We start from the raw sequence: 17016 nt of genomic DNA on the forward strand, positions 1-17016 counted from the left end.
GAGTGTTTGGGGCACATTTTAGCTAAAATCATCCTACGGGGCCTAAATGCTTATGCTAAAGCCTGCCTATTTTGAATGGCGTAGTGGTCACTGCAACCTCCAAAAAAATCAGGACTTACTACCCCAATAACCTGCTAACTCACCCCTGAAATACTTACTTATTCACACTATTTTGTTCATTTGACTTGTTTCTAATTTGAAATGCCCATTTTTGTGGGGCCAGAAAGGTGCGTCTTTAAAAGGCGATTTCTACGATACCCCACTTTTGCGCGTCGGACCGCGACTTTTTCCGGAAACGCTGAAAAACCGCAATTTTCAGGAGAAACGAGACGTACATCCTTCCCCTCTGCCGCCCACCCACCCAACTGACAGCCAGCCAGCAGACAAGCACAGAGAGTTCCGTGGGTCTGTCTGTGATGTCATAAAGGGCCTGCTGATCAATGGCCAGCTCTCTGATTGGCTGCTGTGTTTGATTGACAGATTAAATCTGGCAGCTGATTGGCTGTCTACCCTAAAGTGCATTACACACCCCTGATGGTACCACTGGCTAAGACTCCACCTCAGCTCATTGATTAATTATAAATTTAGAACAAATGATGGATGAAAGCAGGCAGGCCGGCCATTTTTTTCACGCTCATTGGACTTGTTTAATGCAATGCACCTTTGTATATTCACATGCATTCGCTTCATGCTGTAACCACTGTGCATAAAAATTTGGAAACATGGCATACAGTGTATCATTTGCTGTCTAAGTCATGTTTCCCATATTTTCCATTGCAAGATACAAGCCGGTTTGAGTGTTTGGGGCACATTTTAGCTAAAATCATCCTACGGGGCCTAACTGCTTATGCCAAAGCCTGCCTATTTTGAATGGCGTAGTGGTCAATGCAACCTCCAAAAATATCAGGACTTACTACCCCAATAACCTGCTAACTCACCCCTGAAATACTTACTTATTCACACTATTTTGTTCATTTGACTTGTTTCTAATTTGAAATGCCCATTTTTGTGGGGCCAGAAAGGTGCGTCTTTAAAAGGCGATTTCTACGATACCCCACTTTTGCGCGTCGGACCGCGACTTTTTCCGGAAACGCCGAAAAAACGCAATTTTCAGGAGAAACGAGACGTACATCCTCCCCCTCTGCCGCCCACCCACCCAACTGACAGCCAGCCAGCAGACAAGCACAGAGAGTTCCGTGGGTCTGTCTGTGATGTCATAAAGGGCCTGCTGATCAATGGCCAGCTCTCTGATTGGCTGCTGTGTTTGATTGACAGATTGAATCTGGCAGCTGATTGGCTGTCTACCCTAAAGTGCATTACACACCCCTGATGGTACCACTGGCTAAGACTCCACCTCAGCTCATTGATTAATTATAAATTTAGAACAAATGATGGATGAAAGCAGGCAGGCCGGCCATTTTTTTCACGCTCATTGGACTTGTTTAATGCAATGCACCTGTGTATATTCACATGCATTCACTTCATGCTGTAACCACTGTGCATAAAAATTTGGAAACATGGCATACAGTGTATCATTTGCTGTCTAAGTCATGTTTCCCATATTTTCCATTGCAAGATACAAGCCGGTTTGAGTGTTTGGGGCACATTTTAGCTAAAATCATCCTACGGGGCCTAAATGCTTATGCTAAAGCCTGCCTATTTTGAATGGCGTAGTGGTCACTGCAACCTCCAAAAAAATCAGGACTTACTACCCCAATAACCTGCTAACTCACCCCTGAAATACTTACTTATTCACACTATTTTGTTCATTTGACTTGTTTCTAATTTGAAATGCCCATTTTTGTGGGGCCAGAAAGGTGCGTCTTTAAAAGGCGATTTCTACGATACCCCACTTTTGCGCGTCGGACCGCGACTTTTTCCGGAAACGCCGAAAAATCGCAATTTTCAGGAGAAACGAGACGTACATCCTCCCCCTCTGCCGCCCACCCACCCAACTGACAGCCAGCCAGCAGACAAGCACAGAGAGTTCCGTGGGTCTGTCTGTGATGTCATAAAGGGCCTGCTGATCAATGGCCAGCTCTCTGATTGGCTGCTGTGTTTGATTGACAGATTGAATCTGGCAGCTGATTGGCTGTCTACCCTAAAGTGCATTACACACCCCTGATGGTACCACTGGCTAAGACTCCACCTCAGCTCATTGATTAATTATAAATTTAGAACAAATGATGGATGAAAGCAGGCAGGCCGGCCATTTTTTTCACGCTCATTGGACTTGTTTAATGCAATGCACCTGTGTATAGTCAAATGCATTCACTTCATGCTGTAACCACTGTGCATAAAAATTTGGAAACATGGCATACAGTGTATCATTTGCTGTCTAAGTCATGTTTCCCATATTTTCCATTGCAAGATACAAGCCGGTTTGAGTGTTTGGGGCACATTTTAGCTAAAATCATCCTACGGGGCCTAAATGCTTATGCTAAAGCCTGCCTATTTTGAATGGCGTAGTGGTCACTGCAACCTCCAAAAAAATCAGGACTTACTACCCCAATAACCTGCTAACTCACCCCTGAAATACTTACTTATTCACACTATTTTGTTCATTTGACTTGTTTCTAATTTGAAATGCCCATTTTTGTGGGGCCAGAAAGGTGCGTCTTTAAAAGGCGATTTCTACGATACCCCACTTTTGCGCGTCGGACCGTGACTTTTTCCGGAAACGCTGAAAAACCGCAATTTTCAGGAGAAACGAGACGTACATCCTCCCCCTCTGCCGCCCACCCACCCAACTGACAGCCAGCCAGCAGACAAGCACAGAGAGTTCCGTGGGTCTGTCTGTGATGTCATAAAGGGCCTGCTGATCAATGGCCAGCTCTCTGATTGGCTGCTGTGTTTGATTGACAGATTGAATCTGGCAGCTGATTGGCTGTCTACCCTAAAGTGCATTACACACCCCTGATGGTACCACTGGCTAAGACTCCACCTCAGCTCATTGATTAATTATAAATTTAGAACAAATGATGGATGAAAGCAGGCAGGCCGGCCATTTTTTTCACGCTCATTGGACTTGTTTAATGCAATGCACCTTTGTATATTCACATGCATTCGCTTCATGCTGTAACCACTGTGCATAAAAATTTGGAAACATGGCATACAGTGTATCATTTGCTGTCTAAGTCATGTTTCCCATATTTTCCATTGCAAGATACAAGCCGGTTTGAGTGTTTGGGGCACATTTTAGCTAAAATCATCCTACGGGGCCTAACTGCTTATGCCAAAGCCTGCCTATTTTGAATGGCGTAGTGGTCACTGCAACCTCCAAAAAAATCAGGACTTACAACCCCAATAACCTGCTAACTCACCCCTGAAATACTTACTTATTCACACTATTTTGTTCATTTGACTTGTTTCTAATTTGAAATGCCCATTTTTGTGGGGCCAGAAAGGTGCGTCTTTAAAAGGCGATTTCTACGATACCCCACTTTTGCGCGTCGGACCGCGACTTTTTCCGGAAACGCCGAAAAACCGCAATTTTCAGGAGAAACGAGACGTACATCCTCCACCTCTGCCGCCCACCCACCCAACTGACAGCCAGCCAGCAGACAAGCACAGAGAGTTCCGTGGGTCTGTCTGTGATGTCATAAAGGGCCTGCTGATCAATGGCCAGCTCTCTGATTGGCTGCTGTGTTTGATTGACAGATTGAATCTGGCAGCTGATTGGCTGTCTACCCTAAAGTGCATTACACACCCCTGATGGTACCACTGGCTAAGACTCCACCTCAGCTCATTGATTAATTATAAATTTAGAACAAATGATGGATGAAAGCAGGCAGGCCGGCCATTTTTTTCACGCTCATTGGACTTGTTTAATGCAATGCACCTGTGTATATTCACATGCATTCACTTCATGCTGTAACCACTGTGCATAAAAATTTGGAAACATGGCATACAGTGTATCATTTGCTGTCTAAGTCATGTTTCCCATATTTTCCATTGCAAGATACAAGCCGGTTTGAGTGTTTGGGGCACATTTTAGCTAAAATCATCCTACGGGGCCTAAATGCTTATGCTAAAGCCTGCCTATTTTGAATGGCGTAGTGGTCACTGCAACCTCCAAAAAAATCAGGACTTACTACCCCAATAACCTGCTAACTCACCCCTGAAATACTTACTTATTCACACTATTTTGTTCATTTGACTTGTTTCTAATTTGAAATGCCCATTTTTGTGGGGCCAGAAAGGTGCGTCTTTAAAAGGCGATTTCTACGATACCCCACTTTTGCGCGTCGGACCGCGACTTTTTCCGGAAACGCTGAAAAACCGCAATTTTCAGGAGAAACGAGACGTACATCCTTCCCCTCTGCCGCCCACCCACCCAACTGACAGCCAGCCAGCAGACAAGCACAGAGAGTTCCGTGGGTCTGTCTGTGATGTCATAAAGGGCCTGCTGATCAATGGCCAGCTCTCTGATTGGCTGCTGTGTTTGATTGACAGATTAAATCTGGCAGCTGATTGGCTGTCTACCCTAAAGTGCATTACACACCCCTGATGGTACCACTGGCTAAGACTCCACCTCAGCTCATTGATTAATTATAAATTAAGAACAAATGATGGATGAAAGCAGGCAGGCCGGCCATTTTTTTCACGCTCATTGGACTTGTTTAATGCAATGCACCTTTGTATATTCACATGCATTCGCTTCATGCTGTAACCACTGTGCATAAAAATTTGGAAACATGGCATACAGTGTATCATTTGCTGTCTAAGTCATGTTTCCCATATTTTCCATTGCAAGATACAAGCCGGTTTGAGTGTTTGGGGCACATTTTAGCTAAAATCATCCTACGGGGCCTAACTGCTTATGCCAAAGCCTGCCTATTTTGAATGGCGTAGTGGTCAATGCAACCTCCAAAAATATCAGGACTTACTACCCCAATAACCTGCTAACTCACCCCTGAAATACTTACTTATTCACACTATTTTGTTCATTTGACTTGTTTCTAATTTGAAATGCCCATTTTTGTGGGGCCAGAAAGGTGCGTCTTTAAAAGGCGATTTCTACGATACCCCACTTTTGCGCGTCGGACCGCGACTTTTTCCGGAAACGCCGAAAAAACGCAATTTTCAGGAGAAACGAGACGTACATCCTCCCCCTCTGCCTCCCACCCACCCAACTGACAGCCAGCCAGCAGACAAGCACAGAGAGTTCCGTGGGTCTGTCTGTGATGTCATAAAGGGCCTGCTGATCAATGGCCAGCTCTCTGATTGGCTGCTGTGTTTGATTGACAGATTGAATCTGGCAGCTGATTGGCTGTCTACCCTAAAGTGCATTACACACCCCTGATGGTACCACTGGCTAAGACTCCACCTCAGCTCATTGATTAATTATAAATTTAGAACAAATGATGGATGAAAGCAGGCAGGCCGGCCATTTTTTTCACGCTCATTGGACTTGTTTAATGCAATGCACCTGTGTATATTCACATGCATTCACTTCATGCTGTAACCACTGTGCATAAAAATTTGGAAACATGGCATACAGTGTATCATTTGCTGTCTAAGTCATGTTTCCCATATTTTCCATTGCAAGATACAAGCCGGTTTGAGTGTTTGGGGCACATTTTAGCTAAAATCATCCTACGGGGCCTAAATGCTTATGCTAAAGCCTGCCTATTTTGAATGGCGTAGTGGTCACTGCAACCTCCAAAAAAATCAGGACTTACTACCCCAATAACCTGCTAACTCACCCCTGAAATACTTACTTATTCACACTATTTTGTTCATTTGACTTGTTTCTAATTTGAAATGCCCATTTTTGTGGGGCCAGAAAGGTGCGTCTTTAAAAGGCGATTTCTACGATACCCCACTTTTGCGCGTCGGACCGCGACTTTTTCCGGAAACGCCGAAAAATCGCAATTTTCAGGAGAAACGAGACGTACATCCTCCCCCTCTGCCGCCCACCCACCCAACTGACAGCCAGCCAGCAGACAAGCACAGAGAGTTCCGTGGGTCTGTCTGTGATGTCATAAAGGGCCTGCTGATCAATGGCCAGCTCTCTGATTGGCTGCTGTGTTTGATTGACAGATTGAATCTGGCAGCTGATTGGCTGTCTACCCTAAAGTGCATTACACACCCCTGATGGTACCACTGGCTAAGACTCCACCTCAGCTCATTGATTAATTATAAATTTAGAACAAATGATGGATGAAAGCAGGCAGGCCGGCCATTTTTTTCACGCTCATTGGACTTGTTTAATGCAATGCACCTGTGTATAGTCAAATGCATTCACTTCATGCTGTAACCACTGTGCATAAAAATTTGGAAACATGGCATACAGTGTATCATTTGCTGTCTAAGTCATGTTTCCCATATTTTCCATTGCAAGATACAAGCCGGTTTGAGTGTTTGGGGCACATTTTAGCTAAAATCATCCTACGGGGCCTAAATGCTTATGCTAAAGCCTGCCTATTTTGAATGGCGTAGTGGTCACTGCAACCTCCAAAAAAATCAGGACTTACTACCCCAATAACCTGCTAACTCACCCCTGAAATACTTACTTATTCACACTATTTTGTTCATTTGACTTGTTTCTAATTTGAAATGCCCATTTTTGTGGGGCCAGAAAGGTGCGTCTTTAAAAGGCGATTTCTACGATACCCCACTTTTGCGCGTCGGACCGTGACTTTTTCCGGAAACGCTGAAAAACCGCAATTTTCAGGAGAAACGAGACGTACATCCTCCCCCTCTGCCGCCCACCCACCCAACTGACAGCCAGCCAGCAGACAAGCACAGAGAGTTCCGTGGGTCTGTCTGTGATGTCATAAAGGGCCTGCTGATCAATGGCCAGCTCTCTGATTGGCTGCTGTGTTTGATTGACAGATTGAATCTGGCAGCTGATTGGCTGTCTACCCTAAAGTGCATTACACACCCCTGATGGTACCACTGGCTAAGACTCCACCTCAGCTCATTGATTAATTATAAATTTAGAACAAATGATGGATGAAAGCAGGCAGGCCGGCCATTTTTTTCACGCTCATTGGACTTGTTTAATGCAATGCACCTTTGTATATTCACATGCATTCGCTTCATGCTGTAACCACTGTGCATAAAAATTTGGAAACATGGCATACAGTGTATCATTTGCTGTCTAAGTCATGTTTCCCATATTTTCCATTGCAAGATACAAGCCGGTTTGAGTGTTTGGGGCACATTTTAGCTAAAATCATCCTACGGGGCCTAACTGCTTATGCCAAAGCCTGCCTATTTTGAATGGCGTAGTGGTCACTGCAACCTCCAAAAAAATCAGGACTTACAACCCCAATAACCTGCTAACTCACCCCTGAAATACTTACTTATTCACACTATTTTGTTCATTTGACTTGTTTCTAATTTGAAATGCCCATTTTTGTGGGGCCAGAAAGGTGCGTCTTTAAAAGGCGATTTCTACGATACCCCACTTTTGCGCGTCGGACCGCGACTTTTTCCGGAAACGCCGAAAAACCGCAATTTTCAGGAGAAACGAGACGTACATCCTCCACCTCTGCCGCCCACCCACCCAACTGACAGCCAGCCAGCAGACAAGCACAGAGAGTTCCGTGGGTCTGTCTGTGATGTCATAAAGGGCCTGCTGATCAATGGCCAGCTCTCTGATTGGCTGCTGTGTTTGATTGACAGATTGAATCTGGCAGCTGATTGGCTGTCTACCCTAAAGTGCATTACACACCCCTGATGGTACCACTGGCTAAGACTCCACCTCAGCTCATTGATTAATTATAAATTTAGAACAAATGATGGATGAAAGCAGGCAGGCCGGCCATTTTTTTCACGCTCATTGGACTTGTTTAATGCAATGCACCTGTGTATATTCACATGCATTCACTTCATGCTGTAACCACTGTGCATAAAAATTTGGAAACATGGCATACAGTGTATCATTTGCTGTCTAAGTCATGTTTCCCATATTTTCCATTGCAAGATACAAGCCGGTTTGAGTGTTTGGGGCACATTTTAGCTAAAATCATCCTACGGGGCCTAACTGCTTATGCCAAAGCCTGCCTATTTTGAATGGCGTAGTGGTCACTGCAACCTCCAAAAAAATCAGGACTTACTACCCCAATAACCTGCTAACTCACCCCTGAAATACTTACTTATTCACACTATTTTGTTCATTTGACTTGTTTCTAATTTGAAATGCCCATTTTTGTGGGGCCAGAAAGGTGCGTCTTTAAAAGGCGATTTCTACGATACCCCACTTTTGCGCGTCGGACCGCGACTTTTTCCGGAAACGCCGAAAAACCGCAATTTTCAGGAGAAACGAGACGTACATCCTCCACCTCTGCCGCCCACCCACCCAACTGACAGCCAGCCAGCAGACAAGCACAGAGAGTTCCGTGGGTCTGTCTGTGATGTCATAAAGGGCCTGCTGATCAATGGCCAGCTCTCTGATTGGCTGCTGTGTTTGATTGACAGATTGAATCTGGCAGCTGATTGGCTGTCTACCCTAAAGTGCATTACACACCCCTGATGGTACCACTGGCTAAGACTCCACCTCAGCTCATTGATTAATTATAAATTTAGAACAAATGATGGATGAAAGCAGGCAGGCCGGCCATTTTTTTCACGCTCATTGGACTTGTTTAATGCAATGCACCTGTGTATATTCACATGCATTCACTTCATGCTGTAACCACTGTGCATAAAAATTTGGAAACATGGCATACAGTGTATCATTTGCTGTCTAAGTCATGTTTCCCATATTTTCCATTGCAAGATACAAGCCGGTTTGAGTGTTTGGGGCACATTTTAGCTAAAATCATCCTACGGGGCCTAAATGCTTATGCTAAAGCCTGCCTATTTTGAATGGCGTAGTGGTCACTGCAACCTCCAAAAAAATCAGGACTTACTACCCCAATAACCTGCTAACTCACCCCTGAAATACTTACTTATTCACACTATTTTGTTCATTTGACTTGTTTCTACTTTGAAATGCCCATTTTTGTGGGGCCAGAAAGGTGCGTCTTTAAAAGGCGATTTCTACGATACCCCACTTTTGCGCATCGGACCGCGACTTTTTCCGGAAACGCTGAAAAAACGCAATTTTCAGGAGAAACGAGACGTACATCCTCCCCCTCTGCCGCCCACCCACCCAACTGACAGCCAGCCAGCAGACAAGCACAGAGAGTTCCGTGGGTCTGTCTGTGATGTCATAAAGGGCCTGCTGATCAATAGCCAGCTCTCTGATTGGCTGCTGTGTTTGATTGACAGATTGAATCTGGCAGCTGATTGGCTGTCTACCCTAAAGTGCATTACACACCCCTGATGGTACCACTGGCTAAGACTCCACCTCAGCTCATTGATTAATTATAAATTTAGAACAAATGATGGATGAAAGCAGGCAGGCCGGCCATTTTTTTCACGCTCATTGGACTTGTTTAATGCAATGCACCTTTGTATATTCACATGCATTCGCTTCATGCTGTAACCACTGTGCATAAAAATTTGGAAACATGGCATACAGTGTATCATTTGCTGTCTAAGTCATGTTTCCCATATTTTCCATTGCAAGATACAAGCCGGTTTGAGTGTTTGGGGCACATTTTAGCTAAAATCATCCTACGGGGCCTAACTGCTTATGCCAAAGCCTGCCTATTTTGAATGGCGTAGTGGTCAATGCAACCTCCAAAAAAATCAGGACTTACTACCCCAATAACCTGCTAACTCACCCCTGAAATACTTACTTATTCACACTATTTTGTTCATTTGACTTGTTTCTAATTTGAAATGCCCATTTTTGTGGGGCCAGAAAGGTGCGTCTTTAAAAGGCGATTTCTACGATACCCCACTTTTGCGCGTCGGACCGCGACTTTTTCCGGAAACGCCGAAAAAACGCAATTTTCAGGAGAAACGAGACGTACATCCTCCCCCTCTGCCGCCCACCCACCCAACTGACAGCCAGCCAGCAGACAAGCACAGAGAGTTCCGTGGGTCTGTCTGTGATGTCATAAAGGGCCTGCTGATCAATGGCCAGCTCTCTGATTGGCTGCTGTGTTTGATTGACAGATTGAATCTGGCAGCTGATTGGCTGTCTACCCTAAAGTGCATTACACACCCCTGATGGTACCACTGGCTAAGACTCCACCTCAGCTCATTGATTAATTATAAATTTAGAACAAATGATGGATGAAAGCAGGCAGGCCGGCCATTTTTTTCACGCTCATTGGACTTGTTTAATGCAATGCACCTTTGTATATTCACATGCATTCGCTTCATGCTGTAACCACTGTGCATAAAAATTTGGAAACATGGCATACAGTGTATCATTTGCTGTCTAAGTCATGTTTCCCATATTTTCCATTGCAAGATACAAGCCGGTTTGAGTGTTTGGGGCACATTTTAGCTAAAATCATCCTACGGGGCCTAACTGCTTATGCTAAAGCCTGCCTATTTTGAATGGCGTAGTGGTCACTGCAACCTCCAAAAAAATCAGGACTTACTACCCCAATAACCTGCTAACTCACCCCTGAAATACTTACTTATTCACACTATTTTGTTCATTTGACTTGTTTCTAATTTGAAATGCCCATTTTTGTGGGGCCAGAAAGGTGCGTCTTTAAAAGGCGATTTCTACGATACCCCACTTTTGCGCGTCGGACCGCGATTTTTTCCGGAAACGCAGAAAAACCGCAATTTTCAGGAGAAACGAGACGTACATCCTCCCCCTCTGCCGCCCACCCACCCAACTGACAGCCAGCCAGCAGACAAGCACAGAGAGTTCCGTGGGTCTGTCTGTGATGTCATAAAGGGCCTGCTGATCAATGGCCAGCTCTCTGATTGGCTGCTGTGTTTGATTGACAGATTGAATCTGGCAGCTGATTGGCTGTCTACCCTAAAGTGCATTACACACCCCTGATGGTACCACTGGCTAAGACTCCACCTCAGCTCATTGATTAATTATAGATTTAGAACAAATGATGGATGAAAGCAGGCAAGCCGGCCATTTTTTTCACGCTCATTGGACTTGTTTAATGCAATGCACCTGTGTATATTCACATGCATTCACTTCATGCTGTAACCACTGTGCATAAAAATTTGGAAACATGGCATACAGTGTATCATTTGCTGTCTAAGTCATGTTTCCCATATTTTCCATTGCAAGATACAAGCCGGTTTGAGTGTTTGGGGCACATTTTAGCTAAAATCATCCTACGGGGCCTAACTGCTTATGCCAAAGCCTGCCTATTTTGAATGGCGTAGTGGTCACTGCAACCTCCAAAAAAATCAGGACTTACTACCCCAATAACCTGCTAACTCACCCCTGAAATACTTACTTATTCACACTATTTTGTTAATTTGACTTGTTTCTAATTTGAAATGCCCATTTTTGTGGGGCCAGAAAGGTGCGTCTTTAAAAGGCGATTTCTACGATACCCCACTTTTGCGCGTCGGACCGCGACTTTTTCCGGAAACGCAGAAAAAACACAATTTTCAGGAGAAACGAGACGTACATCCTCCCCCTCTGCCGCCCACCCACCCAACTGACAGCCAGCCAGCAGACAAGCACAGAGAGTTCCGTGGGTCTGTCTGTGATGTCATAAAGGGCCTGCTGATCAATGGCCAGCTCTCTGATTGGCTGCTGTGTTTGATTGACAGATTGAATCTGGCAGCTGATTGGCTGTCTACCCTAAAGTGCATTACACACCCCTGATGGTACCACTGGCTAAGACTCCACCTCAGCTCATTGATTAATTATAAATTTAGAACAAATGATGGATGAAAGCAGGCAGGCCGGCCATTTTTTTCACGCTCATTGGACTTGTTTAATGCAATGCACCTGTGTATATTCACATGCATTCACTTCATGCTGTAACCACTGTGCATAAAAATTTGGAAACATGGCATACAGTGTATCATTTGCTGTCTAAGTCATGTTTCCCATATTTTCCATTGCAAGATACAAGCCGGTTTGAGTGTTTGGGGCACATTTTAGCTAAAATCATCCTACGGGGCCTAACTGCTTATGCCAAAGCCTGCCTATTTTAAATGGCGTAGTGGTCAATGCAACCTCCAAAAAAATCAGGACTTACTACCCCAATAACCTGCTAACTCACCCCTGAAATACTTACTTATTCACACTATTTTGTTCATTTGACTTGTTTCTAATTTGAAATGCCCATTTTTGTGGGGCCAGAAAGGTGCGTCTTTAAAAGGCGATTTCTACGATACCCCACTTTTGCGCGTCGGACCGCGACTTTTTCGGGAAACGCCGAAAAACCGCAATTTTCAGGAGAAACGAGACGTACATCCTCCCCCTCTGCCGCCCACCCACCCAACTGACAGCCAGCCAGCAGACAAGCACAGAGAGTTCCGTGGGTCTGTCTGTGATGTCATAAAGGGCCTGCTGATCAATGGCCAGCTCTCTGATTGGCTGCTGTGTTTGATTGACAGATTGAATCTGGCAGCTGATTGGCTGTCTACCCTAAAGTGCATTACACACCCCTGATGGTACCACTGGCTAAGACTCCACCTCAGCTCATTGATTAATTATAAATTTAGAACAAATGATGGATGAAAGCAGGCAGGCCGGCCATTTTTTTCACGCTCATTGGACTTGTTTAATGCAATGCACCTGTGTATATTCACATGCATTCACTTCATGCTGTAACCACTGTGCATAAAAATTTGGAAACATGGCATACAGTGTATCATTTGCTGTCTAAGTCATGTTTCCCATATTTTCCATTGCAAGATACAAGCCGGTTTGAGTGTTTGTGGCACATTTTAGCTAAAATCATCCTACGGGGCCTAAATGCTTATGCTAAAGCCTGCCTATTTTGAATGGCGTAGTGGTCACTGCAACCTCCAAAAAAATCAGGACTTACTACCCCAATAACCTGCTAACTCACCCCTGAAATACTTACTTATTCACACTATTTTGTTCATTTGACTTGTTTCTAATTTGAAATGCCCATTTTTGTGGGGCCAGAAAGGTGCGTCTTTAAAAGGCGATTTCTACGATACCCCACTTTTGCGCGTCGGACCACGACTTTTTCCGGAAACGCTGAAAAACCGCAATTTTCAGGAGAAACGAGACGTACATCCTCCCCCTCTTCCGCCCACCCAACTGACAGCCAGCCAGCAGACAAGCACAGAGAGTTCCGTGGGTCTGTCTGTGATGTCATAAAGGGCCTGCTGATCAATGGCCAGCTCTCTGATTGGCTGCTGTGTTTGATTGACAGATTGAATCTGGCAGCTGATTGGCTGTCTACCCTAAAGTGCATTACACACCCCTGATGGTACCACTGGCTAAGACTCCACCTCAGCTCATTGATTAATTATAAATTTAGAACAAATGATGGATGAAAGCAGGCAGGCCGGCCATTTTTTTCACGCTCATTGGACTTGTTTAATGCAATGCACCTTTGTATATTCACATGCATTCGCTTCATGCTGTAACCACTGTGCATAAAAATTTGGAAACATGGCATACAGTGTATCATTTGCTGTCTAAGTCATGTTTCCCATATTTTCCATTGCAAGATACAAGCCGGTTTGAGTGTTTGGGGCACATTTTAGCTAAAATCATCCTACGGGGCCTAACTGCTTATGCCAAAGCCTGCCTATTTTGAATGGCGTAGTGGTCAATGCAACCTCCAAAAAAATCAGGACTTACTACCCCAATAACCTGCTAACTCACCCCTGAAATACTTACTTATTCACACTATTTTGTTCATTTGACTTGTTTCTAATTAGAAATGCCCATTTTTGTGGGGCCAGAAAGGTGCGTCTTTAAAAGGCGATTTCTACGATACCCCACTTTTGCGCGTCGGACCGCGACTTTTTCCGGAAACGCCGAAAAACCGCAATTTTCAGGAGAAACGAGACGTACATCCTCCCCCTCTGCCGCCCACCCACCCAACTGACAGCCAGCCAGCAGACAAGCACAGAGAGTTCCGTGGGTCTGTCTGTGATGTCATAAAGGGCCTGCTGATCAATGGCCAGCTCTCTGATTGGCTGCTGTGTTTGATTGACAGATTGAATCTGGCAGCTGATTGGCTGTCTACCCTAAAGTGCATTACACACCCCTGATGGTACCACTGGCTAAGACTCCACCTCAGCTCATTAATTAATTATAAATTTAGAATAAATGATGGATGAAAGCAGGCAGGCCGGCCATTTTTTTCACGCTCATTGGACTTGTTTAATGCAATGCACCTGTGTATATTCACATGCATTCACTTCATGCTGTAACCACTGTGCATAAAAATTTGGAAACATGGCATACAGTGTATCATTTGCTGTCTAAGTCATGTTTCCCATATTTTCCATTGCAAGATACAAGCCGGTTTGAGTGTTTGGGGCACATTTTAGCTAAAATCATCCTACAGGGCCTAACTGCTTATGCTAAAGCCTGCCTATTTTGAATGGCGTAGTGGTCACTGCAACCTCCAAAAAAATCAGGACTTACTACCCCAATAACCTGCTAACTCACCCCTGAAATACTTACTTATTCACACTATTTTGTTCATTTGACTTGTTTCTAATTTGAAATGCCCATTTTTGTGGGGCCAGAAAGGTGCGTCTTTAAAAGGCGATTTCTACGATACCCCACTTTTGCGCGTCGGACCGCGACTTTTTCCGGAAACGCCAAAAAATCGCAATTTTCAGGAGAAACAAGACGTACATCCTCCCCCTCTGCCGCCCACCCACACAACTGACAGCCAGCCAGCCAGCAGACAAGCACAGAGAGTTCCGTGGGTCTGTCTGTGATGTCATAAAGGGCCTGCTGATCAATGGCCAGCTCTCTGATTGGCTGCTGTGTTTGATTGACAGATTGAATCTGGCAGCTGATTGGCTGTCTACCCTAAAGTGCATTACACACCCCTGATGGTACCACTGGCTAAGACTCCACCTCAGCTCATTGATTAATTATAAATTTAGAACAAATGATGGATGAAAGCAGGCAGGCCGGCCATTTTTTTCACGCTCATTGGACTTGTTTAATGCAATGCACCTGTGTATAGTCAAATGCATTCACTTCATGCTGTAACCACTGTGCATAAAAATTTGGAAACATGGCATACAGTGTATCATTTGCTGTCTAAGTCATGTTTCCCATATTTTCCATTGCAAGATACAAGCCGGTTTGAGTGTTTGGGGCACATTTTAGCTAAAATCATCCTACGGGGCCTAACTGCTTATGCTAAAGCCTGCCTATTTTGAATGGCGTAGTGGTCACTGCAACCTCCAAAAAAATCAGGACTTACTACCCCAATAACCTGCTAACTCACCCCTGAAATACTTACTTATTCACAATATTTTGTTCATTTGACTTGTTTCTAATTTGAAATGCCCATTTTTGTGGGGCCAGAAAGGTGCGTCTTTAAAAGGCGATTTCTACGATACCCCACTTTTGCGTGTCGGAGCGCGACTTTTTCCGGAAACGCAGAAAAACCGCAATTTTCAGGAGAAACGAGACGTACATCCTCCCCCTCTGCCGCCCACCCACCCAACTGACAGCCAGCCAGCAGACAAGCACAGAGAGTTCCGTGGGTCTGTCTGTGATGTCATAAAGGGCCTGCTGATCAATGGCCAGCTCTCTGATTGGCTGCTGTGTTTGATTGACAGATTGAATCTGGCAGCTGATTGGCTGTCTACCCTAAAGTGCATTACACACCCCTGATGGTACCACTGGCTAAGACTCCACCTCAGCTCATTGATTAATTATAAATTTAGAACAAATGATGGATGAAAGCAGGCAGGCCGGCCATTTTTTTCACGCTCATTGGACTTGTTTAATGCAATGCACCTTTGTATATTCACATGCATTCGCTTCATGCTGTAACCACTGTGCATAAAAATTTGGAAACATGGCATACAGTGTATCATTTGCTGTCTAAGTCATGTTTCCCATATTTTCCATTGCAAGATACAAGCCGGTTTGAGTGTTTGGGGCACATTTTAGCTAAAATCATCCTACGGGGCCTAACTGCTTATGCCAAAGCCTGCCTATTTTGAATGGCGTAGTGGTCACTGCAACCTCCAAAAAAATCAGGACTTACTACCCCAATAACCTGCTAACTCACCCCTGAAATACTTACTTATTCACACTATTTTGTTCATTTGACTTGTTTCTAATTTGAAATGCCCATTTTTGTGGGGCCAGAAAGGTGCGTCTTTAAAAGGCGATTTCTACGATACCCCACTTTTGCGCGTCGGACCGCGACTTTTTCCGGAAACGCCGAAAAACCGCAATTTTCAGGAGAAACGAGACGTACATCCACCCCCTCTGCCGCCCACCCACCCAACTGACAGCCAGCCAGCAGACAAGCACAGAGAGTTCCGTGGGTCTGTCTGTGATGTCATAAAGGGCCTGCTGATCAATGGCCAGCTCTCTGATTGGCTGCTGTGTTTGATTGACAGATTGAATCTGAGAGCTGATTGGCTGTCTACCCTAAAGTGCATTACACACCCCTGATGGTACCACTGGCTAAGACTCCACCTCAGCTCATTGATTAATTATAAATTTAGAACAAATGATGGATGAAAGCAGGCAGGCCGGCCATTTTTTTCACGCTCATTGGACTTGTTTAATGCAATGCACCTGTGTATATTCACATGCATTCACTTCATGCTGTAACCACTGTGCATAAAAATTTGGAAACATGGCATACAGTGTATCATTTGCTGTCTAAGTCATGTTTCCCATATTTTCCATTGCAAGATACAAGCCGGTTTGAGTGTTTGGGGCACATTTTAGCTAAAATCATCCTACGGGGCCTAACTGCTTATGCTAAAGCCTGCCTATTTTGAATGGCGTAGTGGTCACTGCAACCTCCAAAAAAATCAGGACTTACTACCCCAATAACCTGCTAACTCACCCCTGAAATACTTACTTATTCACACTATTTTGTTCATTTGACTTGTTTCTAATTTGAAATGCCCATTTTTGTGGGGCCAGAAAGGTGCGTCTTTAAAAGGCGATTTCTACGATACCCCACTTTTGCGCGTCGGACCGCGACTTTTTCCGGAAACGCCGAAAAACCGCAATTTTCAGGA

The sequence above is a fragment of the Crinia signifera genome, chromosome 2 (assembly GCF_055691185.1).
Source record: "Crinia signifera chromosome 2, ASM5569118v1, whole genome shotgun sequence".
Classification (NCBI taxonomy): Eukaryota; Metazoa; Chordata; class Amphibia; order Anura; family Myobatrachidae; genus Crinia; species Crinia signifera.